This window comes from Enhydra lutris, unplaced genomic scaffold (genome assembly GCF_002288905.1).
Source record: "Enhydra lutris kenyoni isolate GAN:26980312 unplaced genomic scaffold, ASM228890v2 scaffoldscaffold8, whole genome shotgun sequence".
In the NCBI taxonomy this organism is placed as follows: domain Eukaryota; kingdom Metazoa; phylum Chordata; class Mammalia; order Carnivora; family Mustelidae; genus Enhydra; species Enhydra lutris.
In genome coordinates, this window is record NW_019154092.1 from 37,346,926 (window position 1) to 37,364,103 (window position 17,178).

Consider the following 17,178-nt stretch of genomic DNA (forward strand, 5'->3'; position numbering starts at 1 on the left):
TCATTCCCATTTTTGAGTAGTTGCTCAGATAAAACTTCTTGTCACCTCTTTTCTATAAGTTTAAAATCCTCCTGAAGTGAATTTTAATTCTTATATTCATATTCATATTACTATTTATTTTGTGTTTTTATGAGATAATGAGGCAGTGTGGTACACTGACTTTGGATTCAGAAAACCTGGGCTGAATCGTGGTCTGGTATATTCCCAATTGTGTGCCTTTGGGCAAAACTCCTCCTTTTTGTGTGTAAGTTAACTCATGTTTTAGTAACTCATCTATAATACACATATTGATAATTACCTTAATGTGTGCATGCGTACAATTTAGTAAATATCTCTTGAGTGTGTATTATGGGCCAGGGATGCGTTAGGTACATTTAAAGGCATGCTTTAGATGATGCTTAGTAATTGTCAAATGAACAAACCAAAATGGAAGCACTAGAATAACCTCTGAGAAACCATATATTTTACATACAATGTACACTTATATTCCATGGTTGCACTTCTGAACACCATTAACAAGATAGTCACTTTTCTTGCTTTCTCATTGGCAAAGATATGATTTGCTGAAGCAGCCATATACTCTCACTATGAGATTTCTCAGTTTGTGGGATAGTTGGCTTATGAGTCCACTGTCAAGGAAGAAGCAGAATTAACTGACCCAGAAAGAGAACCAACCTCTGACCTTGACTTCATTAAGTTTGTGTGCTGACCACTCAGGCTGACCAGTAACAGAAATTTTGCCCATTCAGCTGATGTGCCCCTAGGATGTCTATTTCCAAGCGTATCTGAACCCTGATAACTATTTCCCAGAATCTCCCCACCCCTGGAGAGAACAATTTGGAAGTCACAGTCAAACTTAATGCATTTCTATTTAGGGATTTAATGTCTGGCAAAAAATAATATCTTTATCATTTATTTAATACATAAATGGTTCTTATTCTTGTCTGATTTCCCAAAGCTTAGCAAAGTAAAGGCCATCCATTAATCACTTTGTCCTTCAGTGAAGTGCAGCCATCTAGTCTGTGAGGACTATAGCTTCATCAGCGAGGCATGTGGGCTGACTCAATAAAAACTTGGAACTGGTCCTGTAAAGGGCACTATAATTGGTGTTTCTTGCAGATACAGATGATGGGATGGAAGCAACAAGAGACAATTTTCCCCTTAGATGTAGCAACATTATTAAGTATGGAAGGGGACCTACAGGTTTATAGTAGAAGTGGCAGGTCCCAGCATGAGAACCCCTGGGGGCTCTTCTCTTTAAGCTGACATATCTAAGGTTCTAACAAGCAATATCTGTATTACTTCAATCTTAGTTTATCTAAAATAGAAATTATTATCCTCCCCCAGTCCAAATTTTGTTGCTTTTAGTTGCCATCAACTATATTATGCTCCAGACGTCAAGCTGTGGAGGCTGGGTGGTCTCTGATGTACCTTTCCCTGTTATCTCTGATATTCACTGGTCAGCATATGACTTAAGCCTGTCAGTTTCTCTGCATCCCCTTGTTGTCTCCATCACTAATGTCTGTTCAACTTGAGATGAGATTACTTCCAGCAGCCTTGTTAACTGGCCCCTTCAGGCCACAATCATCACACATATTATCCCTTTTATAAATAAATATCCTCAAATGCCCTTGCCCTTCCTCTATACTTTCACTTGAGAGATAAGACAACTTTTCTAACACCCACAACTTTATTTTTCTTTGGCTCTCAAAGGTGAACACAGTGTAGTATCAACTCTTCTGTCTTATCTCTAGCTATTTCTCAAAATCTTTCTTCTCCTCTAGTTAGCTGTGTTCCTTCTCTGCCAGCCCTTCACCAATGAGTCATTTTACCTGCTCTTCCCACTGGAAGTTCAAATCTTGTTTCCTTCAAATTCCTGTTCCCATATTGAAAAGACCCATATAAGCTGAGTAAATAGCCCCACCTGGTCTTGTGGGGCTTTCATTTTGATAACTAAAGAAACTGTTGAACATGTACACTGCCCAAATCGCAGTTTCCCATGCTGCTATGTTCCTTTCTCTGGCTGCTGGAGGCAGTGACAGCTGACAGTTCTCAGTTTAGTCTCTCTCTATGACTGTCCTAGGTTGAGTAGAGTGACTTTATCCAAAGTCATGGGGGGAAGCTCACTTACAGTGGCTGGTTGATATAGGGGAAAGACCCTTGCTATTAAAAAGTAAGCTAATAGTTTGGACTTCAGGAAGGCCAACTTATCTTCATTTTCAAGTCACACTGACCATCACTCCTACTTCATTCCTAGTGAGACCTTGAAGGCCTGGACATTCACTGCTTTTATGCCGTGTCTGGCCCATGCTCTACTTGGGCATGAGGTTATTCATATGGAGGACTGGCATCCACAAGACTGCCTCCATAATTTTCCATGTTGCCATTCCCCTCTGAGATCTGCCACATCAAAGTGCTGCTATTTCCACTAGAACCTCAAAGTAAGCCTTTTGGATCATGAAGAACTTGTCCTTCTCATACATAATCATAAGACAAGAAAGAAACTTGTGGAAAGATAAGTCATAATGAAGTGTATTTTTAATTTTTTTTTTTTACCATTATGATCCTTGAAAATGGAGAATAAAGTAAAAAGAAATAAATTGTGATATAAGGAATAAAGGTAATTTAATGTAGTATTTTAGTCATTATTAAACATTGTTGTACATAACTTCCCAATTTGGAGATAGATACCAAAAGCACTAATAATGACTTAAAATGAATTCTTCCAAACAGGAAGGAAGAACAATGAACAAAATTTAAGTTTTTGAGATCAAATTACCAAGAAATTTCATATCCACAGAACCAGATTTTGTAGTTTTGGATGGCCACCTTATAAATAGGAAGACCATATGTCCTGGGTTGCTAGGAATAGTTTTCATTTATACCTGCTATTCCAGAGTAACTATTAATAGCATCTTCATTTTAGAATATTGAGTTGAAATCCACATAACATAAAATTAACCATTTTAAAATGTACAATTCAGTGGTTTGTAGTACATTCACAGTGTTGTGAAACCATCACCATCACCTCCTTCTAGTTCCAAACATTTTCATTGCCCCCAAAGGAAATCCCATACCCATTAAACAGTCAATCCCCATTCCTCCCACTCCCAACCCCTGGAAACACTAATCTTGCTTCTGTCTCTATGAATTTACCTATTCTCGATGTTTCATGTAAGTGAAATCATACAATATGTGGTCTTTAGTGTCTGGTTTGTTTCACTTACTACAGTGTTTTTGAGGTTCATCCACATCTCAGCATGTATCAGTACATAGTTTCTTTTTATGGCTAAATAATATCCATTGTATGGATAGATCCCATTTTATTTATGCCTTCATCCATTGGTGGGAATTTGGATTGTTTTCAACTTTTGGCTATTGTGATTAGTGCTGCTATGAATATTATTGCACATGTATTTGTTTGATTTATTAATTTTCCTGCAAAGTGTAGGATGTTATTTGTCACAGAAACGCTTAATTAACATTTCATCATTAATGTGAATGATTAATTTTGTCATTTGTCAAAAGGAAAAATATAATGCTAAGATTGGTCCATGAGTTTATTCACCTTCTCAAAAGAATGGGACAATAGTTTACACTTAAGAATCTTAGACGGCTATGAGGAAAAAATTGTAGTTTAAACATTCTGCTGCATGTGAACTATCTCCTTTCAGATTTCACATATACTCTGTTCTTCTAGCCTATCTTAAGATCATTAAGCTCGTTTGAAGCTTTCCAAATGTCACTTGCATGTGGATGGTATAATGTTCAAATTTAAGAGAGTGATCCTCTCTTTTCCATGGAAAACTGTCTATACTTCAAGGAAATAGAACCTACATGTTGCTTTCTTATGTCTAGTTGGTCCATCAAGTCATTTTCTGTGATGCCTTTGATGTTCAAGAAGTTTCAGAAGAATTCTTGATCTAGAAGGAAGCTTTTGTCAACTGCAGAGAAGCATTGCAGGTTTAATTTGGTTGAACAGAGCATCAAAATTAGCTTCCTTCTATTGAGATTCCCTCTGATTAAATAGGCTTGTGTAAGAATTTCAGCCCTAAGGACCTTTGACTCTTTATGGATTTTGTTATTATAGTGCATTCTTAATCTTAGGCTACATCAACTGTGTAAAGAATTAAGGCATTCCCGCAAACTCAGAGCAAAATTGATGGTGTTGAAACAAGAAGGGAAAATAGAAGGATTTTGGGTCTCTGATTCTGGCTGAGAATTAGAAGGAATTTGATAGTTGTTTTATCTTCAATCTCCTTTGCTCGTGTTGATATAACATTAGGATTATCAAAAGTACATTATGATTAATAAAATTATATTAAAAGCAGTTTAAACACTTAAAGCTCTCTGCAGTCATCTAGGGGTGAGGTAGGTAGAATACTTTTCTCACATCTTTTTTCTGTTCCCCCAAGAGGAATTTTAAGAAGGTTCCTTACACATAGCAAATGCTCAGTAACTACATTTTGAATTGAATTAATATTCTTTAAAATCTTTCATCTCCCTCCATTTATGAGTGCTTTAAGTCTTCTAAAATAAAACCAAAGTACAAATGTAGGTTTATTATGGGAAAAATTCTATAAGTAGAATAGATTAAAGATTTTGAAAATCTTGTTAGTCTTAGCCATTAGAAATTTTCTACTCTCTGTCTATGGGAAGAGAGAGAGACAGGAGGGGATAAATTTGGAAGGTAATCATTTTGGGGTTCTAATTTCTCTTCTTTCATTTGTAAGTTATTTGGCAAGACATTTCTATTTGTGTATCTTCATTTCATCTTCTACCAGATGGAGGCAGTGATAGCTAATCCATAGGGCTATTGAGAGGCTTAAGTATTATATCTATAAAATTATGAGGCACACTGTGTAGCGTTAAGTTTAGTCTTAATGAATATTGTGTTCTTCCTCTTTTCTGACCACTTGGGGATGAGAATTGTGGAATAGAAAATATTTTATCTTCTGTTTTGTTTTGTTTTTAGCAAAAACAAAACCCAAGGGAAAAATGTAAATATAAATGTTTTCAATCTATAAGAAGACATTTAAAGAGTGTTAAATTCTACTCACAGAGACTAATCTCATGTATAAATGCCCGATGTTCTAGTTTTTGAATCTGTTTCAGTTCCATCTCTTACTGTGAAGTGAAGTTGGAGTAATTTAAATCTTTTTTTTATAATGTCTGCCATGTGACATAACCAGTGTAAGCAAGTAAACTTGAACAGTTTACTGATTTATATATTATCATAGATAGAATTCTTCCTTGTCTTTCCAGAATGTCAGTGTAGAGGGAAGCAAGAGAAACCGTTCTGAATTTGTATTACTTTTATTTATCCTGTCATTTAAAGTAAAAAATATAAAGCAATCTCCACAAGATGCTCCCTTTTTATAAGTAAGGTAACCATAATCAGAGCTGTGATAGTACAAACTACTTGATTAATGTTTTATACACATATAATTGATTTTATATATACATCAAGAATAGATCTCTCTTAAAGGTGTCTGTTCATCATCTAAGCTCATAGGACATTATATAAAAATCAGAAAATGAATTTTCTGATGTCTAAGGAGAATATATCTGTAATGGGAACCAGAATGCTCAGGTGGGCCATCACTGTCTCCTCTCCAGGAATGTATGTTACAGGATAGGCCAAATTGTTATTAGGAGGTTGTTTGGAGGACTGGAATCGAACATTTTAGATATTTCAAGATTGATCTTCTCTGGCCACAGGGATAAGAGTTCCCAAGTCTCGGAGGCAGAGTGTCTCTCCCTGAACAATGCTTACATGGCTTTTGATCAGTCGGATTCTTTTAACTTCTGTTCCCCGTTTTCTTCTATACTGGATATAATGTAGTAGATTAGGTTACTAGATATCTACTTAATAAATCACATTTTGCTCCTACTTTCTCTAAATTAGAGTTGTGTGTTTATTGAAATGATTTAGTCACAAATTATAGTCCCTAGAGATAGATAATAAAATATAGTGTGCATAGATAGTATCTCTTCAGTTTTCTGAGAACAAATTTATTTTCAGTGCTGAAGAGTGGGGAATAATACCCTTACCTCAGATATTGTCCCTAAATACAACTAAAACAGCTTGACTGAAGTGTATACATATGAAAGATTCAAGGTTTTATAACTTGAAATTCTGTCCTATAAATTTTAAAACCACTTGTTATGTAAATTTTAGATGGTAGTAAGTGCTCCATAGAGCAAATTGGGTACCTAAGAATAAATATATAGGAGAGAAGTATTAATATCTCTTATAAAATCTGCTAAAAGATTTACTTTCCATTTATATGAGGCTGTTTTTGGAATAAGGTCTTCCAGGTTAAATTCTAAATACACAAATACAGATTAATGCCCCTCAGTCTTTAAAATGCTCTACCACTTTGAACACTTAATTAATTATGCAGATATTTTTGAGGGACAGCTATGCAAATCTCACTATTAGCTAGCCTTAAAAAATTAATTTCTGTCACTACCAAGCTTCTAATTTATCAATTCTAATTAAATCTTAGTTTCTCCTCACCTTGGTTGCTAAAATATGGAGCTCTAATCATTGAATCTTTACTTTTTCTTACTCTTTCTACATTCTTTTGACCCCTATTTTCTCTTTCCTCTTTACCTCTCTTCCCTTCCCTAATAAAATATTGGTTAAGATTAAGCAGCAGACTAAAGGAATGTAACGAATAACTCAAGTTCAGAAATACAAAGTTACAAATATGGGTAATGGCAGAAAGAGATGAGTAGCCAACAGTATGAAGATATTGCTGCCATCACTGTAGCTTCTCTGCTGTGCACATCTGTACCCACCCTTTCTGCCTTGCTGCCTCTCCTGCTCCTGATCTCTTCACTTTCTCAAGAGATCCCATCTTTTCTCCTAGTTTGTCCATTGCTCCAAATTTCCAGTCCCTTTTCTTCACTATCCATGTTCCCTCTGCAGTGGATTTATTCCATTTTTTAAAATGGTCTCCTGCTCTTGAAGTTCCTCCACGTATTATTCCAGGATTTGTTATGAATCCTCTTTTCTCACACTGCATGTCAGGAAATTGTTAGTTTTGTCCTAAAGATGTATACAAATCCCACTACTTATCACTTATTTCACTCCATCACCTTAAAAGCAGCTGTCCTATCAAGCAAAAATCAGAATTCATCTGGATTATTAGAATAGCCTCCCACCAAATTTCCTGCTTCCTTGTGACCTATTACCAACAGAGTAACAAATATAATCTTTTCAGAACTCAAGTCACATCATAGTCATGTTCTGAAGAAAACCCATCTATGCTTTCTAGCACATGCCCAAATCATTACTGTGGCCAGTATGACTCTGCCTAATCCAATGCCTCTGGTACTCTCTTTCTCTTCTACTTCTTTCCAGCTTGTTCCACAAACCTCATCTCACCCTTTCTGCTATTCTTTAAATATTTCACACACATTCCACTAGTGTGTTGGTACTTGTTTTCCCTCACATGTTTCCTGGCTCCCTCCCTCACTTAAATAAGGCCTTCGTGCCAAGAACACCTTTTCAGTGTGATCTGTTGCAAAACACCCCAACTAAAATTGCAAACTCTCAGACAAACTTGTCATCTGCACTTCTTGGTTTTTCTCAGTTGCACCTGTTATTATCTGCATAACCATTTGACATGCTATAAATATATATATGAAACCTAAATTTTTCCTTTCTTTCCTCCTGTTAGGGTTTAAAATCTATGAAAATGAGTGCTTTCATTTGTTGACATATTTTGTCTTGTTTTGTTTCATAGTTTTGTTTACTTCTGTAACCATTGTCCTTAAGAGAGTTCCTAGTACTTAGTAGGTGCTAATTATTTGTTGGATAAAACAATGTAATGTTCAAAAATTATTTAGAAAGGAGAGATCCTCAAAAGAAAGACTCATAATGGTTATATATTAAAAGAAAGCTGATATTGTTTAAACTGAGCTGATAAAGTTTAATACACCAAGCCAGGTAACTGAGAGATATGCATCATCTACTCTCTTTAGTCAGAAACAACTTCTACTTCATATTGTTCATGTTAAGTCATTTTTATACAGGTTAATTTTATCTCAAGTTTTACCTTGTCAGCCTGTGGGACCATTTGTAGAAGGAACTCTACTCTTCTGTTTTCTTAGTGCTAATAGAATGCTGTAGACATGGTAGATTCTCATTAATTATGTGGTGATTAATAGAGAATTTGGTTAATATTAAAATGCATAATATTTCCCCCCCATCCTTGACAAGCCATATCACCTGACTGCCTTAACAGTGTCTGCTTTGTGAAATCTTTGGTAATTTGAGGAATAAAATTCATTGAAAGAGACCCACACCTGCGGCAGCTGGGTGGTTCAGTCAGTTAAACCTCTGCCTTTGGCTCAAGTCATGATCCTAGTCCTGGGATGGAGCTGGGTGCATCAGGTTCCCTGCTTGGTGGGGAGCCTACATCTCCTTCTCCTTTTGCCCCTCCCCCACTCATGCTCTCTCTCAAATAAATAAATAAAATTAAAAAAAAAAAAAAAAGAGACTCACACTTTATGGCAAATAGGCGTTAGTAACTACAAGAATAACAGACATGATGATTTGAAATACAGTCTGTCTTTATCACTACTTATCTCTGTACTCCATTAAGATTTAAGTTTGGCTGAAATGTCTGGTGTGGCATTTGTAAGTGTGTCCAGTTTTCATTATCCTTAATTCTGTTTGGTAGTTTCTCCTTTGCCTGCAGAATCTTCCACTGCATGTAAAATAGAAACTGGTACCCTAAGGATCATGTGAAGTACATCAATTTGTAGCTAAAACTAAAATGGGGGGAAAAATCTAATTTCTAAGGTAAGCTTGTGCCAAGCACAAATGGACAAATGGAAGCTTGCACTAAATAACAGAATGTAGAGGAAGAATGATTTATTTCCAATTCTGAGGAAAATACACAAAGGAAATTGTTTATCTTTGTGGAACGTAATTCACAGGGTCACGTTAATTTTCCAATACTTGCCAGTCCCATCACTGAATCTTCATTTGCCATAAAGTGTATGAAAATAGCATAATCAGATTGTGTTTGTGTTTAGTCTTATGAATAGAAACTGTGCATTTACATATAATAAAAGGTTGATACGACTAATTTGTCAACCAAAAAAAACAAAAATCTTTATGTTAGGTTTTTATATCTTTGCCTGCTTCTTAAAGATTATTAAAATAATGACTAAGAGTCTAAAGCAAAATTCTTGTTTGGAAATAAAATACAATTGTCTCATAAATGTTATATAATATTAAGCAGATGATTGTTGCTGTTTTGTTTTACTGGGTGTATGCTTGCATTTAATACCATGCTACAGATAAAGAATTCACAAGAAAAGGATCTAAAGGTAAATGATCTAATTGTGAAAGCAGAGTTAATTTTACAATACGGCTAAAACAAAATTTGATGGTGATCAAAAATATGAAAATGGAAACATGGTGAAGCTAATAAAAGGTAGCATGCATAGTTGTGTAGGTAATTTTCTTGGGTGGCATTAAAATGAAATGCAAAGCAAATGAAATAAAAAATCTATTCATGTGCCTTATGGAATCATAAATTGCAATGACATTACAATGAAAACAACATGATTTGCCCAGTCAAAGTCAATTATGTTAAGAGAAAGAGAGCAAGAGAGAAAACTATGGACATCATAAACACTGTCAGTCCAAATCTTCATCTCTTTGGCATTTAAGCCAAGTTAATCTACTGCTTTACATAATTCTTCATAAATGTTCTGGGCTCAGGACATAAGACTGTGAGTTCAAAACTATAAAAATATCTGTGCTAAGAGACCCTTTTAAGGGTTATCTTTTTTTTTTTTTGTATTTTTATCTGTCTGTTAGTTTTTATTACCATGCACAGCTTTAATATAGACACACTATTGTATCTGACAATTATTAAGTTATTTTCTCCCATTTGGTCTCAAACATCCTGCTAGTAAATATGATTTATTCCTCCCCCTAAATTTATTACCTAATAAATGTGCTAAAACTCACACCAAGTAGAAATAATAATCATGATGTCAGATGCATTGAGCTAGAAATTATGAGACATGTGTTCCAGCTATAGTTTGACAACGATGAGTTGTGTGACCTTGTTCAAGTAACTTCAATTTTCTCAACTGGTACATGAATTATTTGAACCAGATAATCCTCAGTGACCAGTTGCAGCATCCCATTATTCTATATTTGAATAATGTTTACAGTTGTTAAAGATGTTTCATTTCCATGATGTAATTTGATCCTCAAAACAACTTTTTACTAGACAGAAAGGATATTAAATGACTTTTTTTAAGGTAGAAGGCTCATGATTAATAGGGTTGGTTATAAAGGAGATGACACATATTAGCAAAATATATATTGAATGTCTGCTGTCCTTGCCAATGGGCATAGGCAAAGAACAAAAAAGGCATGGTATTTCCATCACAGAGCTTCCAATTTTGTGTTAAGGATGATCTTTGTTCCAGATCCACCCTTTTCAGACTTCAGAAGGCTAAGGGGTACTTACCAACCCTCCATCAAACACAATCTCAATAAGCTAAATTAATATAAAAAAGCTAAAATAAATAGTTACATTAGGATGAAAAAGCCTCTTAAATATTCTGCAAAAAAAAAAAAAAAAGAAACCCATTTAACTTTATTTAGTACAGGGTTCCACAAGCATATTTAAGTGTAAACAACTCAGCCACTCCCCACTCCCTTCCCACCTAGTAACTGCTAATACCTGGTGAAGGTTTCCCATAGCAGTTTGGAAACACTGGTTTGAATTAAGGCCCTCATTAGCTGAGGATGGTTGACAAAAGGAACATTACAAGAAGATATTAGACTGGTTTGGAGCACTGCCGTGCAAAACCTGATGGCCTATTTAATGCATATGCTGTTCTTTGAAAAAAAAAATCATAGAGAATAGTTTTGAAATTCCTTTAAAACCATGCTTCTCTCTCTTCTTCTCCTACTCACCATACTATTCAAAGAGGAAAATAAACTTGACAGACTATTTCTGCCCAGGGAGTAAAATGCATTGTTTATTTTTCTGCAGAGTTCTCAGTCTTTGACAGAGAAACAGTAGATCTAATTAGACACATCTTCTGTCCATGTGCTATTCTTAAACCAGATACCCCTTTCTCCCTTAATTTTCCTTTCTTTTTAAAAGAGAAAACATGGTATTTTAGAAACAAATCCCCTGTTTCTTTGACACCACCACCATTGTTTTAAATAGAAACATTTTCCTCTCCAGAAGAGAAACATTATACATAAACAGTTACAAGAAAAACAAACGGCCAGAGGTTGCAAATATGGTAACCCTGTGCACATAGGTATCACAATAAAACAAAACAAAAGAAAACAGAAAACCTCCCTTCATACATATATGGCTACTGTTTACAATGGTTGTAGCAATTAAGTAACTAGAAAAAACAAAATTAACAACATGTGGCCTTCCCTGTTTGTTTAGTAGCTTCTCATTTTATTATTGGTGAAAATAAAAATAATAAGGAAATCTGATGAAATAAAATATTTTGGCCATGTTCCATTGTCTTCATATTACTTCTTTTTTTGGACTATGCATGTGTTGTGTGTGTGTGTGTGTATGTGTATTTATTAATGTGGGTAAGACAAGTGGATATATACAGATACTCAAATACAAAAACAGAATTGTAGGGAGAGAGAAAAGTCAGATATATAAGCTGAAATTTTAAGATATATTATTAATTATGTTTTAGTAGAGAAGAAGAAAGAACTAGACTTTAGTCTGATTTGCTAGTAGTCAAGTAATCAAGTTGGACAACTATTTTAGCATTCAAAATCACAATGCATCACTTACACAATGGAATTAGTACCACTAAAGTGTAATTTTTCAAAAAGTTAAAAACATGGCTCATGAAAATATAATATCAGTTGCTAATAATTTTATTTAGTTCAATAATTTAATGAGGAACTCAGTAAATGTTAAAGGTGAATTTGAAGAAATATATATATATATATATATATATATATATATATTCCATAATGATGAAATGAATTTGCTAATAGAAGTGGACTAATTAATATCTCATAGGGCAATAAAATGTAATGTTTGGAATTATCTTTTCTTTAGGATAAAAAGCAATTTTATCTCTACTGAACAAAATTAATTTACATTATTGAGGATAAGAATTGTCTATCAATTATCTATGGTTTCATTTCTATCCCTACAGAGTTAACTCCATTTAATTCTTTCAACTTTTTAAAAAGTTACTATTAGCTCTAAAATTGGAAAATTGTAACCCATGATTACTAAGCTTTCTTGGAACTGTAACATGCTATATGATCTTTGAAAAGGATGAGATAAAGAACATGGATGGCATGATGGAAGTTTAGAGCTGAAAGTGTAAAATATTAAAATATGCCAGAAATCTTAAATATAAAATATTAAAGACACTTGCAATAAAACCATAAATAACCTATTAACACAATAAAACATGACTTAGATGTTATTAAAAAATGGTAAAAGTAGGCTACATGTCAGTTCGTTTATACCTGAAATTAGCGAAGAGAGGTAAGAATCAATCTATAGGAGAGCACTGGGATATGACATCCATACATGAGAATAACATAGGGATGTAGAGAAAAAACAACATACATTTTGAATGTGCTTTTATGAAAACCGTCAAGTGAAACCATAAGAGTGAAGCAAAATAAGCTATGCCCATAAGGAAATATTTATTGAGTTAAGGAATAAGGAAGTATACATTATAAAACATTTAAGAAACGAAGGCCAGGTTCATATGAATACATCTCTGGAGTACTTGGTTCAAGGAGGCAAAACTACCTTGGTCCCATTTCATCACACCTTGGTTGATGCTAAATATTTTGTGTCAGATCTAAAGTTCTATAAAGACCTCAGATATCCTACAGAAGAGAATTCTTCCCAACCATTTTACAGAATGTATACTATAGAGACTAAATACTTAGACTCTTTTACTGTTTTAGTCTTTACCTCATGTGTAAATCCGTGCAAAAATAGGACTTTTTCTTTGGCCAAGTTTTAAGGATTTTGTCGTTGTCACTAAGTCTCTGATTTTAGAAAATGCATACAAATCTAGGTGGCATTTTAAATTCGTTCCTTGGGCAAAGGACTTGTTGATATGTACTGAGTATGGAAATTTATCACTTAGGGATGTTTTTGGTTGAAATAACAGAAAATCTGACTAATCAACAAAAGGAATTTATTTGTCTCACATAAGAGGTTAATGTGTAGACTATTCATCGCGTGCATCTCAATGATGCCACAAGGGATTCAGTCTTTTTCTATCATTCTGCTTTATCATATGCCGTGCTTAGACTGTTACTATGTTCCTTAACCTCATGGTATCATTGTTATATGTGATACACATGGTCAACAAAATACCACATTTCTGTTCTCAAGAGAAGGGAAAAAGGGATGAAAGAGAAAAGTTGCCTGAATCGAGAAAGGAAAAACTTATAAAGAGAAGTCCCCAGCCCAATTTCATTCTCATTGTTATAGTCATTACTCCATCATTTAGTCATTCATTGCTGCAAAAAAAATGTGTGCTCCTTTGAAGGGCCCCATTTCCTGCCCAAACAAATCAGTTAAGAAAAACAAAAACAAAAATAATGTAAAAAAATGGAATATAAACATGCTGTAATTTACTGGATACAGTGTTAGGCTCTTCAGCCATGTAAACCAAAATTAAGATGAAAGAGCACTATCTTTAAATACAAAAGATAATAGTCTGAATAAATTTCTGGGAAGGATTTAGAGATTGTCATTCATCGATCAAAAAATTGATAGATTGTGGCTCTTTTTTTTTTCCTTTAACAAGTGATTTGTTTATTTACTTATGTTTGTTGTCAAATTTAAGTGATGGGAGTACTAGGAGAAAGGATGAGTATAAGAAATATTTATTATATCTCAGGAATTCTATAGCACTCTAAATACTGTATTGCATGTTTTTCAACAAACTTATGAGATAAAGAGGGTACAACATGGCACTCAGAAGATAATATTATTCAGTCTGTTTGTTTGACTTCATGACTTATGATCTTCACATCATCCTCACATGTCAAATATGGTGTTCATTGAGATTAAAAAAAAATAAAGAAAACATCAGCTGATTTATTTATGCTCAAGACTAACAGTTGATTGCTCTTTGCTTTGTTAGAATCTTCAGTGAGGACAGTTTTACCAAAAGTGGAGAATAGAAATGTCAAGTTAGGCATAATTAATTAAAAGTACTTATCAGTGACACTTAATGGACTTCAGCTGTCCATATAGCCTTAACTTTCTCAATAGTTCAAAACTTTGGAATGTATGATGGTTCTACCATAAGTACTCAGAGATACAATAGTAATTAGAACTGTGTTGTCACTGATTTGTCTTTAAGCAAGTACATTCATACATTGAACCAATATTTCTAATAGTTTGTGCCTGCCTATATCTTTGTTCTGTAATGAATGGAAAATAGATCCTGTTCAGCATTTTCTTATCTCATCACTCTTGGAAACCATAGACCTGTTATGTAGAAATACAATCCAGAGAAACTGCCAAGAAATCTCAGTGCATGTGTTTGTGTGTGTGGGCATGTGAATGATTCGACTTTGTGTATATAGTCTGCATATGTCTGTGTAGCTGTGATGTTTGTGTAGCATACCACTTGGCATGTGGAATGTGTACAGAAGAGGTTGAGTACCTTTCTTTAGAATACTAATTATTGATAAAACATGAATACCATTTTCTGGAAGCCATATTGAAGCTTCTAGTGCCAGATTTAAAACAACAACAACAAAAAGCAAACAAGCAAGCAAAAAGATATCTATTTCTTCTCACTACATGATTTTCAACAAGACCTTAAAATTCCAGGAAAAGGTTGCAGGACAATTTAAGTGCAATGCTGTGAAAGTGGTACCAGCATTCATAGGGTTATTATGAGAATCAAATTAGTTAATACTTGCAAAGAAATTAGCACGTAATATTTGATAAAAAATGGAGTAAAACCATCCATATTTACTATATTTCACCATAGCATTAAAAAAGTATTTCTTTGAAACTCTCAGACCTTCCTTGGTATTAGGCTATAGGCTTGGGCTAGTACACTTGGAAGATAATGTTTACATTCAGAAGCATTAGACCTTATGATCATAATGAACATTAATGTGTAGACTATTCACATAAGAGATTGTCATTCATCGATCAAAAAATTGATAGATTGTGGCTGTCTTTTTTTTTTCCCCTTTAACAAGTGATTTGTTTATTTACTTATGTTTGTTGTCAAATTTAAGTGATGGGAGTACTAGGAGAAAGGATGAGTCATGCTGATCATAGAATTATTTCTTGATCCTTTTTGTCATGCTGATCATAGAATTATTTCTTTTTCTGAGACCTCTTTCCTAGACCAATAGAACTTGGTACTATAAAGAACCCTGAAGAGTCTCAGATTTTACCTAGCTTGAAAGCCAGCGAGTTAGTCTGCTACAGTGTCTATCATGGGTGTTTATAGAAACATAAGACATTTGGGCCAGAGATGAAGGTAAATTTATTTATTATTCATGGCAATAATTGAGTGAAAATAACTGCATTTTGGAGTCAATTTGCCAAGACTTGATTCTCACAGATTGACACAAAGGAGGCCAGATGATACCTACAGTGGATTGTGTTACCAAAGTCATTGAGTTTAAGGAACCATATTCTCTGATAATGGGTGGTATGACTGCCCTGTATTCCAGAAGGAAACATTATTATAAAAACTCTCGGCAAACTAGGAAAAAAAAGGAACTTCTTTACTTGATGTATAAAAACTTATATCCAATGTGATTTTTAATAGTTAAAAACCAAATGCCTTTCCCCTAAAATTCAGGATTCTGAAAGATGTACTGGAGGTTCTAGATAGGCAATAAACCAAAATAAGGAAATAAAAGCCATCCTGATTGTAAAGAAAAAAGTAAAACTGTCTTTATTGGCATACAACTTGATTGCCTATATGGAGAAGCTGATGAAATCTGTAAGAAAGATACTAGAAATAATGTGTTTTTAGAAAGATTTTAGGATAGCAAATAGATTTAAAAAATAATTGTAATACTATATACTAGCAATAAACATTTACAAATTGAAATTTTGAAAAAAATTATTCTGCACAATAGCAAAACATAAAATATAAAAAAATATAAATATAAATATAAAATATAAAATATATAAAAATATAAATATAAAAAATATATAAAATATAAAAAAAGATGTACAAGACCTATAAAATACATTGCTGAGAGAAATTAGAGATTTAAATAGGTAACAAGATGGTAGAAAAGGAGATCCAGTGTTTATATCCCTCCTTCAACAACAATCGTTTGGTAGCCATCCATGAAAGAATGTGTGTTTGTGGGAAGTCTGGGATCCAGGCAGAGATTGTGAAAACTTGGAGAAGCCCAAGACCAAGAAGGTACATTTTGAGAAGGCAGGCCCATGCCTAGGTGGCAAAATTCTAACCCTAGCCCTAGCTACAGACTTGAAAACAGCCCAGTCTCTGTATAGAGTCAGCTACAGTCCCATGTGTCCTTGGTCTTGCTGCCAGCACCATTCTTCAAGGGACCTGGCAGAAGTTATACCCACCTAGCCCTCCAGTGACAGACCTGCTGACCTTGGACCTCCTGGACCTGATTGAAGGTCCTGATGTGATTCCAACCCCTCCTAACCATCCATTTCATCCATTTGGCAACCTGTCAAGAGACATGCCCAGCTGTCCCTCACACAGTCCCTATCACCTTAGTCTTACTGCAGATCTTGAAACGTTCTGAAACTCAGCCCCAAGGCCTTCCCAGCCAGGGGCCAGGACACTCCTGCCCACCCGGGGACTCACTGGGAGACACACCTGTCCATGTCCTGAGACAGGCCCTCTGACCCAGATCTGAATCCTGATCCTGAAATAGTCCTATAGTTCAACCCCAATCCCTTTCTGTCACAGGCTGGGAATAGTCCTGTTCACACAGGGACATGAAGGGAGACATGTCAGTCCAGCTGTGCGACCAGAGTCAGGTCTACTGCTACTGGCCCGATTGCCAATCCTGAAGGAGGCCTGTGACCTTTCTAGCCCCCCAACCCTAGTCTCAGGCAAATCCTGCCTGCTAGGGACCAAGAGGAAGCCACACCCAACTGCACACCTAGTAACAGGTTATTTTCTACA